Source organism: Pseudorasbora parva, chromosome 21 (genome assembly GCF_024679245.1).
Source record: "Pseudorasbora parva isolate DD20220531a chromosome 21, ASM2467924v1, whole genome shotgun sequence".
In the NCBI taxonomy this organism is placed as follows: Eukaryota; Metazoa; Chordata; class Actinopteri; order Cypriniformes; family Gobionidae; genus Pseudorasbora; species Pseudorasbora parva.
In genome coordinates, this window is record NC_090192.1 from 26,719,397 (window position 1) to 26,738,421 (window position 19,025).

The 19,025-nt window shown below is 37.6% G+C and overlaps 1 protein-coding gene across 5 annotated transcripts in view; it reads left to right on the top strand.

Annotated features, from left to right (window-relative positions):
• cacna1g (calcium channel, voltage-dependent, T type, alpha 1G subunit) overlaps positions 1–19,025 on the top strand; it is a 296,673-nt gene that overhangs the window by 76,063 nt on the left and 201,585 nt on the right. The gene's annotated exons all lie outside the window — the stretch shown is intronic.

Here is a 19,025-nt window from a genome sequence, read left to right on the forward strand (position 1 = left end):
CCCCCTCTTTGTGTATTGTTGTTTGGAGTGCTTTTACAATACACAAACATAAAGTTACACATATAGTGGCCAGCTAAACAAATGTACATGCACTACACATCGCATGCTCCATTGATCAATTAACTATACGTGATCATGTTTGGGCTACTTGATGGGCATAGGCAAAAACACAGACATTTTAAGCAGTCTTACTCACAGCCTGCGGTTCTAACGTTGGGACCTTTATCGTTGGGACTGCTCCATCATTCAGCATTAGGCGATCGGGAAAATCCGGCGTCGAGCTGGGCCTTGTTTATGAAACAGTCGGCCGAAATGCAGCGAACAGATATAAACATTCACGCAACTCAGTTGCTGATCCGGAAAAGCAAATTACATCCACTGTTGCCTTAACGCGGGGTTTTGGGGGAATCTGTACAGGACTGTCTTGGTCTGGCAACCAAAAACGCACTTTTTTGGTGACATTGTTATGTGCACATCACCTGTGCAGCATCCTACAAGCCAGCGCTTTGATGGGGGTAGCCTGTTGCTTTCGCTCTCTCCCTCTCTCTCTCTCACGCGCTTCCGGTAGAACTGTCCGTACGGCCCATACAAGGAAATTCCGCCCCCATTAACGTCAAAGGGGACGCATGATCTCAAAAAACTTGCCGAAACTTATGACTAACCGGAAGTAGTATTTTTGACAAAGAAATACTCCCATCAAACGTCCACCTTAACTTTTGAAACTTTGTCTATGTTTAGTATGGGATTCCAAGTCTTTAACAGTGTAAAAAGATCAGTATGCATGAAACAGCATTTCACCCCCCCTTTAATGACTCACCCTAATGTCTTTCCACACCCGTAAGACCTCCGTTCATCTTTGGAACACAGTTTTTAGTCCGACAGCGTATGTAAGTGTATGCACACTATACTGTCCATGTCCAGAAAGGGAATACAAATCGAAAATACATTTTGGTCAAAAAATAACAAAAACTACGACTTTATTCAGCATTGTCTTCTCTTCTGTGTTTTTTTTCAATCCTCAAATAAAGACTCAAGCGGTTATGAATCAGCGGATTGATTCATGAGTCGGATCGCGTGTCAAACCGCCAAACTGCTAAAATCACGTGACATTGGCGATCCGAATCATGAATCAATCCGCTGATTCATGACCGTTTGAATCTTTATTTGAGGTTTGAAAACAAATGCGGAAGAGAAGACAATGCTTAATAAAGTCGTAGTTTTTGTTATTTTTGGACTAAAATGTATTTTCGATGCTTCAAGAGATTCTAATTAACCCACTGATGTCTCATATGGACTACTTTGATGATGTTTTTATTCCCTTTCTGGACATGGGCTAGCCTAGAAATCTAGATGCACCCTAGCGGCAGCAAATTTAATCTGCCCGCAAGTGTCGTCTAGGAACTCTCAATACCCTTCTGAGCTGTATTCCTCACAATCTGGACGGGCCAATCACATCGTGTATAGAGTCGGTGGGCGGGGCCATAATGACGACGGCCGAGTTGCGTTTGCGTGCTTCTAGTAAACACAGAAACTGGCGAACGGCGGCGGTCTTTCGAATCAGTTCTGACCGCGACTCTGGAAGACTCTGGAGTTAAGCTTTTCTCTGAGAAAAGAACAAAGAACGGCACTGAAGTCATTCTTAAAAAGGGAAGATGTGTTTCGGAGTTTTGCCGACCGGATGCGGTGAATGTTTAATCAGTCAGCGAGCTCTGCTTCACCTTCGTTGCTCTGGTTGGTTGTAGCGCTATCCTATCACGTGCAGAGGGAGTTTGAAAGACAATCGTTTATCCCGCCCCTCGGATTGAGCCCTGTCTATGGTGAGTTTCCAGACCAAACATCTTGATGTGGGTCTGGCTTGTCAGGCTAGACATGGGCAGTATATGCCATCAATTTCATTTTTTGGGTGAAAAAGGGTTAGTTCCCCCCAAAATGAAAATGATGTCATTAATGAGTCGCCCTAATGTCGTTCCTCACCCGTAAGACCTCCGTTATCTTCAGAACACAGTTTAAGATATTTTATATTTAGTCTGAGAGCGTATGCAAGTGTATGCACACTATACTGTCCATGTCCAAGATAATAAAAACACATAGTATAGCGTTATAAATGTATAATAATTTAAAAAGGGTAACACTTTGCAATTTGTTAACATTACTTAACTAGAGCAGTTAAACTAACAATTAGCAATATTCTTCAGCATTTAATCATTTTAATTAATGTTAATTTCAGCATTTTATAATACATTTTTTAAATCAAATGCACTGAACATGAACAAACAGTGAACAACTGTATTTTTTAATTAACATGAACAAATATTAATAAATGGTGTAAAAATACATAACTTGTTAGTTAACATCAACTAACAAGTTATGTATTTTTTCAGCATTTATTAATATTTGTTCATGTTAATTAAAAAAAATATTAATAACGCTATACTATGTGTTTTATTATCTTGGAAGTAAATTACAAACAAAATAATAAAAATAAATTTACAGCAAATGTAAAATTATTCTTTCTTCTGACTGCTGTGATCAATATCTCTCAAATTTGTCCCTTTTTTGGAAAGTCATCGAAATGCTAATCTTGCGTAGCCAGACCTTCAGACTGACGGCAGAAGGTCTGGACTCTATCTCAGCTTTCATTGGTCAATCCGCCCAAGGGACATTAGACTCACATGTAACGCAACCAATCACAGTTCGTTTTGTTCCGCTTCATGCAATGGGGCGTGAAAATGCAAAGTCGATGTCCCTGCAATAGCAGGTGTACATCTATGAGTTATTCATTCAAGAGCGTTGTGCAAGTTTGCTGCAACAATAGAGGCGTGAACTTTACTTACTTTTGCAAATCCAGTGTTTAGTTGATCCTATAGTAAGGGCTAGGGCTGGACCAGTATATTTGAATATTTGTTCAATGGGTATATTATATAAAATATAAAATATTTTCGTTTATTTTTTGCATACACCTGGCATCCCCCTCAAAACGAAACAAAATGATTTTTACTATAATATATCAAAACTGGGATGTATCAGACCTGTGTGTTTTGTATCCTACTAGCAGTGTCCGTTCTCAGAGCAAATAAGCCCTGCCCGCGTGAGGTGCGCCACTTCTCGAGATTCTGTTTTTATTAGAGAGAAGAATATGTTCGGGCTTTTCCCTTTGAATATTCGATGTTGATTGGAATCGACGCTTCTAATCTCAAAAAACGGTATTCGGACCAGCCCCTAGTAAGCACTTATTGTCACAGTTGTAAGCACGACACGGTTATTCTTCCACGAGGGGGGTTTGTCACCGCGCCATTTTGTTTCCAGGCGGACCGTTTAAGAACGCGACATGTCTCAGACATCCTGCAGAATTCAACCAATCAGATGACAACTTCAAAACTCCTGAAGCGCTTCGGAAATTTCCATCATTTGTGAGAGAAGGCTTCCCCGCCATTGACGGAATTTTCCGGCTTTCCGAGAGACGAGAGAATGAGTAAAAAAAGAACACGTGACGTTAGAATAAAACAATTTTTTTGTGTTTGTTTAAAAGCATAATGTCATGTTCAGATATTCAGCGGCCATTACATTTTTGTGAAAATGCCCAAAAAGCGCTGGCGGTGGCATGTTATTTCCGTTTTTAGAACAGAGAAAAGTACAATGAAAGTCAATGGGGTCCAATGTTTTTTTGGACCCCACTGACTTTCATTGTTTGGACAGAAGCAGTCTTCAAAATGTATTCTTTTCTGATACAGCTTTGGAATGACATAAAAGTGAGTAAATAATGTCAGATTTTGTGTGTGTGTGTGTGTGTGTGTGTGTGTGTGTGTGTGTGTGTGTGAACAATCCCTTTCATTTCAGATGTATCTGTTGGTGAGCCCTAATTAAAGGCATCACAGACTTTGTTGTTGTGGAAACAAAGACAGCACCATTTTGCTCAGTAGGTATAATGCCAGCCAGAGAATGTCCCGAATCCTGTGTTTTTCTTATGCGAAGGCATTAATGCTATGTAAATTTGGCGGATTCTTCTCTCAAGTAGTCTGAGCTACTCGTCTTGTGTATATTTTCCCTGGATAGTATTTATACTTTTCCTTTTCCCTAGAGATGTCTCTCACATCTCGCATGGCAAAATAGAGTGTATATGGTTATGTTATGTGCTGTCTGTAAATGTCTAGTATGTCTGGAAGTCTGGGTTTAAAGCAACACTGTCCCGCTTATTTTGCTTGTATTGTATATTCAACAGGGTGTTTTTTAATCAGTTCTTTAATGTCGAAAATCTGGTAATTTCACAAGCAGAGTCGCAAACCCTCAATTACTCGGGTAACCAAGGGAAACCTACTGGGGGAATAAATCTGAGCGCCTTTAGATTTATGAGAAATAAAGGATTTAAAGAAATGTACTGGTGGTTTCTGAAGCTGAAATGAAGTGTGTGCATGTGTTTGCGTTCCCAGAAGAGCTACTCAAGTTGCCAATGCTGTTATTTACGGTCTCTATGCACTTTCACACAACACGGCTGAAAATGCTCATTTACAATTTCATTCAGATCTATAGGGTGGTCACTCTGATATGGACTCTATTGTTTCAACAACTGATACATTCAAGGATTAATGGCATACAAGGATTAATGAATATAAACTTTTGACAATAGGTAATTGAAAAGGGATGCATGTTTGGTTATAATAGTTTGAATACACATAAGTTTATATTTGATTTCTAATGGATAATTGTACATGCTCACTGATGTAACATTTGAGGTTATCTAATGCAACTTTAAGATTAGTGTTATTAAATTACTAATGTTTTTAAATACAACTTTATCAAATATTAAAATGAATATCCACTTTGTCATATCAAATATAAAAATGAATATCCATTTTATCATAATAAAATAATCATAATATCATCATATTTGACAAACCTTATGATGTTGTGATGCTTAAATTTAATTGTATTATTTAAAATTGATTTGTATTTTAATGTATTTGCACAAAATAGTATAAAACCTTAATATCAGTAATTTTTCATATATCTGCCATAAAATGATCAGTGTTATTTCAGAATTATTTAAATATTATTATTATTATTAGTAGTAGTAGTAGTATTACAGTATTTATTAACATATTTCAAACTAGCTTTTTTATTTTCAGTTTTCATTTAGCAAGTAATTCAGTAATTTCAAGTTTTAGTAATTTTATTATGTTCTTTTGCCATTTCTATTTGTTTTTAGAAGCTTATTTAGCTTTAATTTATTTTTATTTCAGTCGTTAATAATTTTAGTACTTTAATTTAAAATTATTTATATTATTTAATTGCCAGTGCCACATTTCTCATTGTTTTTTATCTAACAGTGTGGGGGAAAGTTACTTTTAAAAGTAATGCGTTATAATATTGTGATCTCTAAAAAAATAACTACAAAAGTTACAAAGTTACTTTTTTATGAAATTTAATGTGTCACATTACTTTTGTACTGCTTTTTCACATAGGCTAGCCTTGTTTGTTTTTTAAAAACTTTTTTTTTTTAAAGTAAATGACGCAGGTGAAGAGATTTCAACACTCTTACTTTATCAATAATGATAACAACAACAACAACAACAACAACAATAATAATAATAATAATAATAATAATAATAATAATATGTCACAAATGTGATGTTTAATTAAAGTCATTTTTGCTTAGTATTGTTGAATTGGATCATCAAAGTGCAGCAGCAATTACATTAGTAAATAAAGTAAGATTTAAATAAATAAAGTATATTTGTTTATTAAACATATTTAATTATTGCAGGTTTGCGAATATTCAGAATTTGCATTTCACAGTTTTTATTCATTTTGAGGAACAATGAATTGTGAAAACAATTAATGTTTTTGTGCCAATGAGATGAGTGAACAAAATTTTATTATTGATATGATATCTGTATGGAAAAGGTATCATTGACCGCTAATGGGTCCTGCAGGTAGATGTTATAACTAAACCATGAGGCACCAAAGCCCCCCCTACCCCCATATATATATTGGGGTATTGTGGTTATGACCCTGGATAAAGAATATTTTATGTAAATCATTAATATTAATTACCCTCAGGATTTAACATGGATCTAAATTATTATAGTATTATTAATTAATAATTGAATAATGATGTGTGGTCATGGAAGTTTAACAGTAAAAATAGATGGCTAAGTGTTTTGTGTAGTCTGCCTTGCTGATTGGTAAATTACTGTGCTCATTGTGGTCCTGATGGAGTACAGACTTGCATGAGGAGTGATACACAATATCCCATCAGCAGCTCCTTACTGGCCGCTGAGATGATTAATGCAGCGACCTCTGTCAGTCCCAAGAGTTAATGAAAAATACCCACTCCGCCAGCACACAGCCGTTCATCACGCATCATTATGCTGTTTATTTCTGTCAGTTAGCTATCCTTGATTTACTCTGTGTGTGCATTTCAAAATTCATGTGTTGATGTGAAGGGGCTATTCTTGTATCCATGCAGCACCACATTAGACCCAATCATGTGTCCTCTAATGGGTGGCCATCATTGCAGGAAATGTTGCTAAAATCATAGAGTATCATGGAGAGGAACAGCTTGATCCGTGAGAAAGAGGGTCAGATAGACTCTGGTTATAGCTTCATTTGGCTTGTACAGTAAGTGTAGGACTTACACGTCAGTTTCTGTGTCAACTGGCCAGGTATCCTACATTCATCTGTCTGTCTGTCGCTCTATTGTTCATATCATTCTATGTTTTCCAGTTTGTCATTTTAAGAGTTTTTGAGCTGGAGATGTTATGAGTCTGTGGTTTAGCATGAGGTGTTTATATTTGCTATGGCTGGGTTATTCATATATTGGGTAAGTCTTTTGTAGCCTCATTACAAGGGCCCGAGGCGTATTGAACTTTATGGTGAGTCAAACGCCACCAAAGCACTACTGTCAGCCTAGTTTGCATCAGCGTGTTTTTTTCAGCCTCATTAGAGAAAACCAAGCAGTCCCGTGCTCTTCCTCAGCCAACACTTCAAAGAAATAACTGTAATACATACAGTACACACACACACACACACACACACACACACACACACACACACACACACACACAAATACAGCACTGCTCATACTTAGGTGGGCTGACACATACTTAAATGTCTGTATTTTTACATCATTACCAGTAAACATTTTTATTATGTCCTTGTGTGCCTCCTAATCAGTTTTATGTGCTGTGGGAAATTCACTCGTGTTGTTTTCGTTAAAACCATAGTTTACCCAAAAATGAAAATTGTCATTACTTAGGCTACATTCACACTGTCAGTTTTTTGGATTGACAACCACATTTACGTACAGGTCTGAGTCTCAAAATGCCCAGTTCACACAGGAACTGTGTGTATGAACGTGTAGCTGGAGTGACAGCGACAAAAGTAATATCAGAGATGTCGACGTCCATAAAACTGAAAAGTCTTGTCCCTTTGGACTCAACAAGAGCCCAAAGCAAGCAAGTTCATCCGTCGAATCTTCATTAACTGAGAGCAGCTTATATATCTGGCGGAGAGTGGATTGTAAGTCCTGAAAATGTACGGCTTCTGTCAATCATGTTTTAACTGATTTAAGATGAAAGTGGTGAATAAACGGCTAATGTAATGTTTTATTTCATCTAATTGTAGTGGCTGAATGAACTTTAAGTTTACAAAAATTGTATAAAGTGCATGTGCTCAATGATACAAGTGGCTCTTGATTATCCATTAGCTTTGAACAGTATCATTTTAAACCCTCATATGGAGGAGATCGCAGACCTTGTAATTTGATAGACTCGTATTGTGGCTGAATGCAGATGCGTACATCACTGAACAGCTGTTCCTGCCCAGCCAGACTGTCTCTGTTTCTGTCTCAGGCCCATTTAGCTCCTGAAGCTTAGGCCAAACTTCTCACTAGCATTACACTATCAATTCATCTGAAAGTGGTGAAATAGTTTAGTATTGGCCTAGACGGCTTGTCTGGAATATTTATTTGGCTTTGGTCACTGTCTAAGACTGAGTAAATGAGAAAAACATATTTTCAACTATAGCGTTACATAATATGGGGGCCAGAGATGGGCTAAATCAAGAATTCAGTAGTCATAAAGTCGACACTGCTCGCTTGCCTAACGAAAATTCTTGTGATGATCAGATCGGCCTCAAGTTTTGCTTGAGAAACCACTTCTTGAGTGCGTATAATTGAGACTTAGATGGGACTGTCCCATTCCAGTGGGCCTTTCAGTACAGTGACTTTGGCGGGTTCCACCTGACCTCAGAACAGTGGGAGTCCGCCGGCACGTGGGCTCCAGCTGGAATAGAGGGGCTGGCTTGTGTGTGTGGGACTGCGACTCACGGTAAGCCCTCGAATACTTAAACGCATTCTACCTTCCTCAGGCTGCGGAAAACTGAGACTTCTCAAACGGGACGCTTTTTTCCCCTAGACCTGGGGGTATTAATAGCTCTGTTAATTGCAGAGAATCTCATGTTGGGGGAAGTGAAGTTTGTTTGTGAAAGGAACAAGGCAAAAAGCGTCCCCCCAATTAGCTGAACTTTTGAAAGTTTGGCTGTCGCTCCGATGTTCCAGAATGTACTCTCGCTGCCTGAGGGGGGTCTATTATTGGGAGGCCATTCAGAGGAGAGGTGCTGTTTGCCATCAGCCAATGAGCTTAGAGCACCCCTGTACTTCCCTGTTGATTTAAAGTAACGCAAACCAGATGAAGTCAGCATGTGCTGCGATAATGGCGCTCGGGTCTCAGAACGGCTGAGCGTCGAGTTGAGAAGTGGATCTTTCTAGAATCTGCATTCCTTTAAAACTGCACCGTGCTTGAAATATTAATCAAGGCGATGTCTTAAGCATCCCGAGCTTTAATCAGACATTCAGCCTCTCTCAAAGCCAGCCAAAGATGTGGCGATAAGCCCCTTAATGAGCAACACTCAGATAAGCATCTTGTGCAGGCTAATTACAGTTTTCTATTTAGTGAAGAGGATCATATTTGACATCTACTGTAAGATAAGACGAGATGTCTTCTTTGTTACCGTACCTCTTTTCACTTCTTTCGTTTTGAGTTGTTCAAAAAGGTACAACACGTGAAAAGCTTTGTAAAGCTTTGAAATGGCAGTGTCTTTGTGCCCAGGATTGTGTATTAAGGATAGTGCTCTGTAATCAGCACTCTTTAACTGACGCCACACTGCTAGATTGTTACCTGTTTTTTTCTGGAGAAACAGTGATTAGGAGATGCACAATAGCAACATTGTATTGCTGAATGGCCGTTTGGTATGGCATTTTTTAAATGTATTTTTTGCTTTGAGCTATCGCTTTGAATATAAGGAACTAAATTTAGGAAAAAGAAAATATATATATATGATGATAAGGCTTTCCAAGAGTATGAGGATGAGAGAACCTTTAGAGGATTTAATGTGAAAAAAGAAAAAACACCAGACAAAAAATAGTATGTTTTTAAATATTAAATTTTTAATGTGGTGAAATACTAATCAAGCTTTATTGGAATATATATAATAGAGTTTAGTAATTATAAATTACATTTATTTATTTCAATATTATTTCAATATCTTTTAATTTTATCCTCATAATAATTTATTATAATATATTTTATTTTATAATATCTTTATCTATCCATCCATCCATCCATCCATCCATCCATCCATCCATCCATCCATCCATCCATCCATCCATCCATCCATCCATAATCCATATATATATAATCTCAGCCAATAGAGTGCAACAGTTGGGTTTCAGAAGTAAAAATATACATTTTCTCCATAGGGAAATTGATTTTGAATGGTAACTTATAAACCTTCAGACAGACAGTGAGTATGAGATTGTTAATCAATAGTATTTGTTTCTGCTAAAGCCACCAGCCCTCATTATTTCAGCGTATTTTTAAAATAATTATGTTTAACTGTATAATTCATGGTGAAAAACCACAATACCCATGATGCCGTACAGAAAATTACACAAATTACTCTCTCACTCTCTCTCTCTCTCTCTCTCTCTCTCTCTCTCTCTCTCTCTCTCTCTCTCTCTCTCTCTCTCTCTCTCTCTCTCTCTCTCTCTCTTTATAGTTGATCTCTATTGTCTCAAAATACTTTGCTTCAAATCAAAGTTTGTAGTGTCGATTCACGTCTTTGTTCATAGCAAATAACTCTTTAACAAAGAAATAAAAAAAATACACCTCTATGGGAAAAATGAATGGGAAAAACTGTCCCGGAACCAGCGTCACTGAAAAAAGGGACTGGGGGTAATGCACGAGGACCACTTGCATATCCTGTATGGACCACTGTGGGTCAACTTTAATTCCTAGCCAAAAAAGACAAAAGTGCACTATTTGAGCTGCTGCCAGTGTTGAGCATCATACATAATGTCACTTATGAGGTTCAGTTTCAGCTAAGGTTTTGCCTTCAAAGACATTGATGTCAACAAGTCCAGGATTAGGAGATTTTGCACATTTTTGTCTCAGATTTGAAAATGTCTGTTTGTTTGCTTGTGTGTGTGTCATGTGCTATATAACTTAGCGCACATTCGTTTAAAGAAGAGAATTAATCTACTGTATCTCCCACCTCCACACGTTCCATGTACCTCATCTTATCTGTTTATACATTCATTAGTTTACCTTGGCAAGATTTACCCCGAAGCCCTGAGATGATGGATTTACCACTGCTCCCCAGTTTACTGATGAGAAATACTGGCATTACCTTTATTGAAATACTTTACCTCTCCCATATTATCTGAAGTTGTTTGTGCAGTCTATGTGTTATTCATTGCCCGGGGCTCTCAGTCTACAGTCGCTGCTTTAAAACTTAAGTAGCTCTGGGCTCTGTTACGCAGGGATGGTGAGAACTAATTATCTTCTGATTTGCTTTACGATACTGTTTGAGGCTCTATTTAATCATGTCACTGCAACCTCTTATGATGATAATGATGAATTATTCACAAATAGAGCAAACACAGGTGTTTTGAGATACTGCACATGTTTACACTGATGCATCTGCAGTGAATCCCTTTTGAATCAGGGTTTATTGGCAGTTTGGGCATTCAATATTTACTGTAGTAGCTGTTTTCAGTGTAGGTTAGGTAAGGTTAAGTTATGTTTGAGTCTGGTGAAACTTTTCCAGGCTGACCGACGTTTGAATCAAGCTGCCTGCTCAAGCTGAAGGCTTTTAGATGAGCCCTAATGGTCCAGTCAGTTTACTGGGTTTCGAGTTTTTATTATCTGATTAAATCCACAAGAAAACACAAGTGAGAGATGCAAAAGCAAAATATGAACTCAGTCTTGTTTTTCTGAGGGTTGTACTTCCACACATTGTACTGTATATCAGTCTTTATTTTAGCCTGACAAGCCAGACCCACATCAAGATGTTTGGTCTGGAAACTCACCATAGACAGGGCTCAATCCGAGGGGCGGGATAAACGGTTGTCTTTCAAACTCCCTCTGCACACAATAGGATAGCGCTACCACCAACCAGAGCAATGAAGGTGAAACGGAGCTCGTTGACAGATTAAACATTCGCCGTATCTGGTCGGCAAAACTCCGAACACATCTTCCCTTTTTAAGAATGACTTCAGTGCCGTTCTTTGTTCTTTTCTCAGAGAAAAGCTTAACTCCAAGTCTTCCAGAATCGCGGCCAAGGCTGATTCGAAAGGCCGTTCGCCAGTTTCTGTGTTTACTAGAAGCACGCAAACGCTACTCGGCCATCGTTATTATGGCCCCGCCCACCAACTCTATAAACGATGTGATTGGCCCGGCAAGAGTTAGGCGATTACAGCTCAGAAGGGAATTGAGAGTTGCTAGACGACACTCACGGGCAGATTAGATTTGCTGCCGCTTGGGTGCGTCTAGATTTCTAGGCTATCTTTATTGTGGAAACCACTTCAATTCTATGAAGACCCATATTAAACACATGTATTATGGCAAAGTTATATGGACTTTGTTTTTCATGGTCTGGTAATGGTGTGGAGAATGAAGTAACTACTGTGGGGTGGGTTTGCAGTGTCATCACAGATAGTGGAGCATATCGAAGATGGTTAGTGCTGACCACGTGCAGATAAAGTTTGTGATGTTTAAGTCTATAATGAGGATGTGGATTGGCATCTTGGGAGATAAGTTATCTTGGATGCCTTGAGGGCATATAGTCTCCCTCATACAGAGGGTTCTGTTAATTTTTACTTTCACTTTGATAAGTGATGCTCTTATATTTTACGGTACATATTGTTACGGAACTTTTTATAATGCACGTCGTTAAGAAAGCATGCAGATTTTCAGTTAATTTGCTATCTCAGGGAGTGGTTTGCTCTGAATGTTTCAAAATGTGTTATGACACCTTTTAAAATTGGCTAGAGATGGTGATAATGATTCTGTAACTGTCAAATAACAATGGTTTCTGGGAAAGAGGAAATGCACAGAGCAGCTTATGAATTTTTAAAAAGATTTACAGTTAGGCTAAGACAGATTAGCGTAATTACCTCAAACCTTTGACTGACAACTCTTTCTGTTTTAAACATTTCTGATTAAAGGATTAGTTCACCCAAAAATGAAATTAATGTCATTAATGACTCCCCCTAATGTTCAAACGATCATGAATCAGCTGATTGATTCATGATTCGGATCGTGTGTCAAACCGCCAGACTGCTGAAATCACGTGGCATTGGCGATCCGAATCATGAATCAATCCACTGATTCATAACCGTTTGAATCTTTATTTGAGGTTTGAAAACAAATGCAGAAGAGAAGACAATGCCTAATATAGTCATAGTTTTTGTTATTTTTGGACCAAAATGTATATTCGATGCTTCAAGAGATTCTAATTAACTAACTGATGTCACATATTGACGACTGTGATGATGTTTCTGGACCCTTTCCCTTTCTGGACATGGACAGTATAGTGGGTATACACTCGCATACACTGTCGGACTAAATAATAAATATCTTAAACTGTGTTTTAAAGATGCTCGGTGGTCTTACGGGTGTGGAACGACATTAGGGCGAGTCATTAATGACATCAATTTCATTTTTGGGTGAACAAATTCTTTAATTAAATTGACTCTTTTTGTCTTCAAGGTCAATTCAATTGGAGCGAAGACACAATTGTTTAGGCTTTCTGGAAAAAAAGTTAGCCTTTTTTGCATGCTTTTAGCATTTTGCTAATGTTTTCTGTTTTTTTTTTTAGCCTTTTGCTAATGTGTTCTGAGTGATTTTAGCTAGGGATGCACTGATATTAAACTTTTGATACAATAACCATTTTAACTATCATTCTTTATTTTTAAAAACTGATAACCGATATATTGGCCGAATTCAATCTAAATCAATTTTTTTTAATGTAATTTCTGAGAGCCTGGTTACAAAACTAAAGTCTCACCATTAAATCCATGCCTCAAGCACACAAATTAGAATTTTTCATTATCATTTTATGGAGCATATATGATAGACTTGCTCTGCACATGTTAATTCCAATGATTTTTAATTCAAGAATTAAAAATCATCATGCTGAAGAGTGAATAATTAAATATTTGTCGACTTTAAGATATTGGCCACGACTTATCGGGCCGATAACAATAGCATCAAAAATAAACATATAACATTTATATTAACACATAATTTTAGGACATTGTTCCTTAATGTTCTGGTGACTCGGGTCGCTGCTTTTATGCAAATCAGTGTTTTGTTGTTGTTGTTGTTTCCACTTTAGTTATATCATTTAGTCTGCAGCACAACAAGTTACACTATAAAATGTCATAATAATTAAGATTTGGGGTTTACCAAGCTCCACTAAAAATTATTGCTGTACTGCATATATTAAGATAACAACAATTTATGCATTAAAATGTTTTCATAGGGAAATTACATAGAGTTTACCAAAAAAAGCTAATACCATCACATGCTTTTTCATATTACTTGTCAGTTGTTAGCAGATGTTCTTCAAAATGTTGACTGGAATTCAAGGCTTTTATAAATATTGACAACAGAAAGGCTTGCCATATTACGTGTGAGCTCTGGGGGAAGTTTGCAGTAATATTGTGTTCTGTGCTCCCAGGGGGTGTATGCTTTTATCTGCCTTTTTAAAAGGGTAATGTCGGGGCAGACACGGAAAACTGCAAAAATATGTGATTCTGACTGCGTCTGGTTTAAAAGCTCACGCTTGGTCTTTGTCAAAACTGCCTTTTTGTTTTAAGCTGGTCAAACATACATTGACAGGCATGTGGGTGTGTATTTAAGTGCATAAACCTGTTTATTATAGTCCCGGGTCCCTCTTGTCCTGTGTTTTGAGTGTTTGAGCGAAACTAAATGGCACGGCATGGCTGCGATCAATATTTTTGTTTTTTAAGAGCGGTGTTGTCCAATCGTCTGTCCCTTGTGTTTGCCATCCCCTGTTGGAAATGGCCCGAGAGAAGTGGAAATGGGGGAATAAGCTGTTGAACTCCTAACAAGGGGAAAAGAACAACCATGTTGAGACAGGTCAAATTCTATAAGCCTATAAGAAGAATGGGACAGATGCAAATGGGAATTGATTGCTGATGCTGTACCGTCTGCAGATGCTCTGCTTTATTTGCGCGACTGTGTGTGACTATTTGTTGTTTATGTCAGGGGGTTTTCAAGCTGGGTTTCGGGGACCCTAAGGGAGCCACAAGGGGACGCTAGGGAGTCCACAAAAATGCTGACGTCTAAAGTTAATGTCTTCAATGTTAATGTCTTCTAAATCAAGTCTGTATGTTGATATTTTATCACACTTAATCTTACATAGTATAATATAAATGTTTATTTTTTTTATAGATGAAAATATGTAACTTTTCTGCTTTAGGAAGCGGGTCCCTTCAACATATCTTGGCATCCCGGCATTTTAAAAAAAGGTAAAAAACCTCTGGTTTAAATTACTGAAGCATACCATGCAGACCATACTTTGTACATACCATACAAAGAGAGCCTGCAATAGAAAACATGCAGCCTTGAGTTATTGATTCTCAACACATTTGCTGATACGCTGTATTTAAGGTCTGTTTTCCATGAAGGCTAAATGTAAATACATACACACTCACAGAAATATTAACATGTATGTGGACATGCACCCCATTGCAAACACTCTATCCCCCTGATTTATGTTAATTTACTGGAATCTATGTTTATAGATGTACATCAGATTTGGTTTATGTGTGCACAACTGCGCATATATCCATGATGGTGTGCAACATATGTGTTTATGTGCATGCCTACATGTGTGTTTATCTTCAGTGGTTTCATGATTATGTTGATAGAAACAGTGCAGCCCTTCCATGGGGGTTTTGTGTGACATTTATACAAGATGCTTGAATAAGGTTGGCATTGATCACACCCTGTATAACATATAAATAAAAATGTGTTGCAAGCCCATGGGCTTTCATCATCATCACAGAATCTATGCGTCGTGTGGCAAATGTCCACATTCAGTTTAGATGCTGCCAGCATTTTCTTGACAATGGAAGATTTCTCCATGTGTGTTTCTTATATTGCAATTGAGTTGCCTTTGTAAGACTTAAAGGTATCGGGAACTACGGCTGGGTCATATTTTGTGGATGTGTGTACAGTCTTGCTCAAAAGTTCACATACTCCTTGCAGAATCTATGAAAAAGGAAATCATTTTAACAAAATAAGAGGGATCATACAAAATGCATGGTATTTTTTATTTAGTACTGCCCTGAATAAGATATTTTACATAAAAGATACATATGCTGTAGTCCACAAGTCAAAAAAACTCCTGAATTTATAAATGACCCTGTTCAAAACATTATGTACCTTGCCTTGATACTGTGTCGTTACTTGGATGATCCATGGCTTAAACTGGCCAATATTCTTCAAAAAAAAAAAAAAAAAATCCCCAAGTCCTCAGGTCTCAGGTCTCCAGTATCTTTTGCATATTTGAACCCTTTCCGCAGTTACTGTATGAGTTTGAGATACATTTTGTCACTAAAACCTTTTTGAATTTGAAGTAGAACGGTATTTGAACAGTAGTAGTAAATAAAACGTATTATTGGTGTTGTTACATATATCGATTATTTTACCTTTTATTATTTTAATTGGTAATTAGACCCAAATAAAATATGAATAATTACGTTCATTTTGAGGTTTACATTTTATTCAGGTTGACAAAAGTCTCCAAGGGAAATGCCTGCAGATTTCTTCCTGAGAAGAAAATATTTTCTGGATATAAACAAAAAGCAGGACATTCATTATGTTCATTATTCTTTCATAAACTGCAATTATTGATATGAATACCAATCCACAAGGCAATACAACCATGTTTATTCAAATCATGCATGGTATATTCTATAGTTAATGGGTTGTTATTCACAACTGTCCGGAGTATTTGTTTGGTTAAACCCCCTGCCATAAATGTATCAGAAACATAGCTAGGAATGATAGAACAGACCCACAGACCTAACAGGGCGTCTGCAGACATGGTTGAGCAGCTCATCATGGAGATTAAGCCTTTACTTTAGCTTTGCTAGCTAATTAACTTAATTCAACAGTACATATGCTGTCTGGGTAGACCACCACTTCATTAAATCCCATTCTACAGGATGTAACTTTCCTGCCTTAATCTTCCTCTTTCTGTGCCCTCCATCACAGTGTTGGGGAAGCTAATTTTAGCTGGCAAGGCTACACAAGCTGCTTACATTCTGAAGTAATTCTGCTACATGGAATATTCTTTTAAAAAAGTAGTAAGTAATGCTACGAACTATTAAAGGGATACTCTACCGCTTTTTCATATTAAACTGTTATTCCCTTAACTAAGACTATTTGATACATACCCCTCTCGTCTGAGTGCCTGCACTTAATCGCTCTGACACGTGGTGACGATCTGATAGCATTTAGCTTAGCCCACTAAGCCCAGTTCATTCACTATGGAACCAAACATAAATCAAGTTAGAAGCGACCAAACACCTCCACGTTTTCCCTATTTAAATACAGTTTAATTAGTAAATTAGCCTCATTGGCCTTTGCATATTTAAAGGACATGAAAATTATTGAAGCATTGGGCAAGTTCTTAAAAAATAAATATCTAATTAATTTTTAGTTTACAGTCCACATAAAGCCGAATAGCTGAACGACCAAGTGGTGACACAAAATAAAACGTGGCGCTTTTCTAAGCGGGTTTAAAAGGATAACTATATTGTATGGCGGAAGAGCACTTTTTTGAGAGTACTTCGACTGGGTGCAGTAAAAAGTCACGCCTGAAAATTCCTCCTTCACATCTCCCCCTCACTCTTTCATTTCTGTCAATGGGGGAGAGGATTTTTCAGGCGTGACTTTTTAAATTATTTATACTGTTATACTTATTTTATGTGATTTAAGTCCACACACTGAGGTGAGAGAGGTATCAACTTGTCTTAGTTAAGGGAATAACATAGTTTAATATGAAAAAGCAGTGGAGTATCCCTTTAACAAAATGTAGTTAACTTCATTGAAGGAACACATTCAACTTTTTGCAGTTGTAGTTTTTGAAGCCTTAAAGGTGCAGTTAGCAATTTCTGCAAAACTGTTCATATTTGAAATTAACCCAAAGAAACACACACCCTCCTTTTAATTGCTCTGCCCCCGAAATGCAGGAACATGCGATGCAAAAGTGGGTGTTTCTTTATCATGGCTGAAGCAAAGCAAAATAGTGTTTTGCAAAAAATAAAGCAAAGATGATGAACAAACCATTAGGAAGAACAAATAAATTAACATACTGTATACAAGAGTATATATGACCAGCGTTCTAAATTAACTTTTTTGAAATTTACACACACACACAAAAAAAATTACATCTGCATTAAATAATGTTATAAGATTGTTTTAAATATGTTTAAATACACAAATAAGAAATGTTGAAAAGATGAAGCAATCTCCAGTAGGTGGCAGCAGTAACCACTTTCAGTCTTAATGAATGAATCACTGAGTCTTTTAAACGATGCATTCAAACTGTAGCCTGACAAGCCAGACCCACATCAAGATGTTTGGTCTGGAAACTCACCATAGACAGGGCTCAATCCGAGGGGCGGGATAAACGGTTGTCTTTCAAACTCCCTCTGCACGCGATAGGATAGCGCTACACCAACCAGAGCAACGAAGGTGAAACAGAGCTCGCTGACTGATTAAACATTCGCCGTATCTGGTCGGCTAAACTCCGAACACATCTTCCCTTTTTAAGAATGACTTCAGTGCCGTTCTTTGTCCTTTTCTCAGAGAAAAGCTTAACTCCAAGTCTTCCAGAGTCGCGGTCAAAGCCGATTCGAAAGACCGCCGCCGTTCGCCAGTTTCTGTGTTTACTAGAAGCACGCAAACGCAACTCGGCCGTCGTCATTATGGCCCCGCCCGCCGACTCTATACACGACGTGATTGGCCCGTCCAGATTGTGAGGAATACAGCTCAGAAGGGTATTGAGAGTTCCTAGACGACACTTGCGGGCAGATTAAATTTGCTGCCGCTAGGGTGCGTCTAGATTTCTAGGCTATTCAAACTGACTATTCATTCAAGAATGAGGCAATCGAATTTGAAATCTTTGATTCAACCGATTCATTCAAATTCTGAATTGTTCAGTGACTGATACGTTATGGTTCTGCAGTGATCTTTGTTTGGAACTATTTTTGCTGCTGTAATCTATCAAAAACAGTCAGTATTAATACAAAATTTGATGGTACAATTCGTGATGGTATTCAGGAAAACAGCACTCTTAGTTCTGTCATGTTGCTTAACTGTAGGCTATCATATGTTGTTATAAATATAAAAACTCCACAATGTGTAACAAATTTTAACCGTGTATTTTATTGGGTTTCTGTGTATGAGCTCTGTTGTGATTTCTCCTCGAGAGGCTGCGCGAGCGTCAACAACGCTTGTCAAAGTCAGTTCATTACATTATACTATTATCCACCATCGATCGCCACTTACACTAAATTAATGTAGAATCATTCTTGCATTTTGGTAATTCCCTAGTTATTTTTTGCCTTTTTTCATCAGGATATGGTCGGGCAAGTAAAATTCTCTTTCACTTGCCCCTTCAAAAAATCCACTTGTCCCGGATAA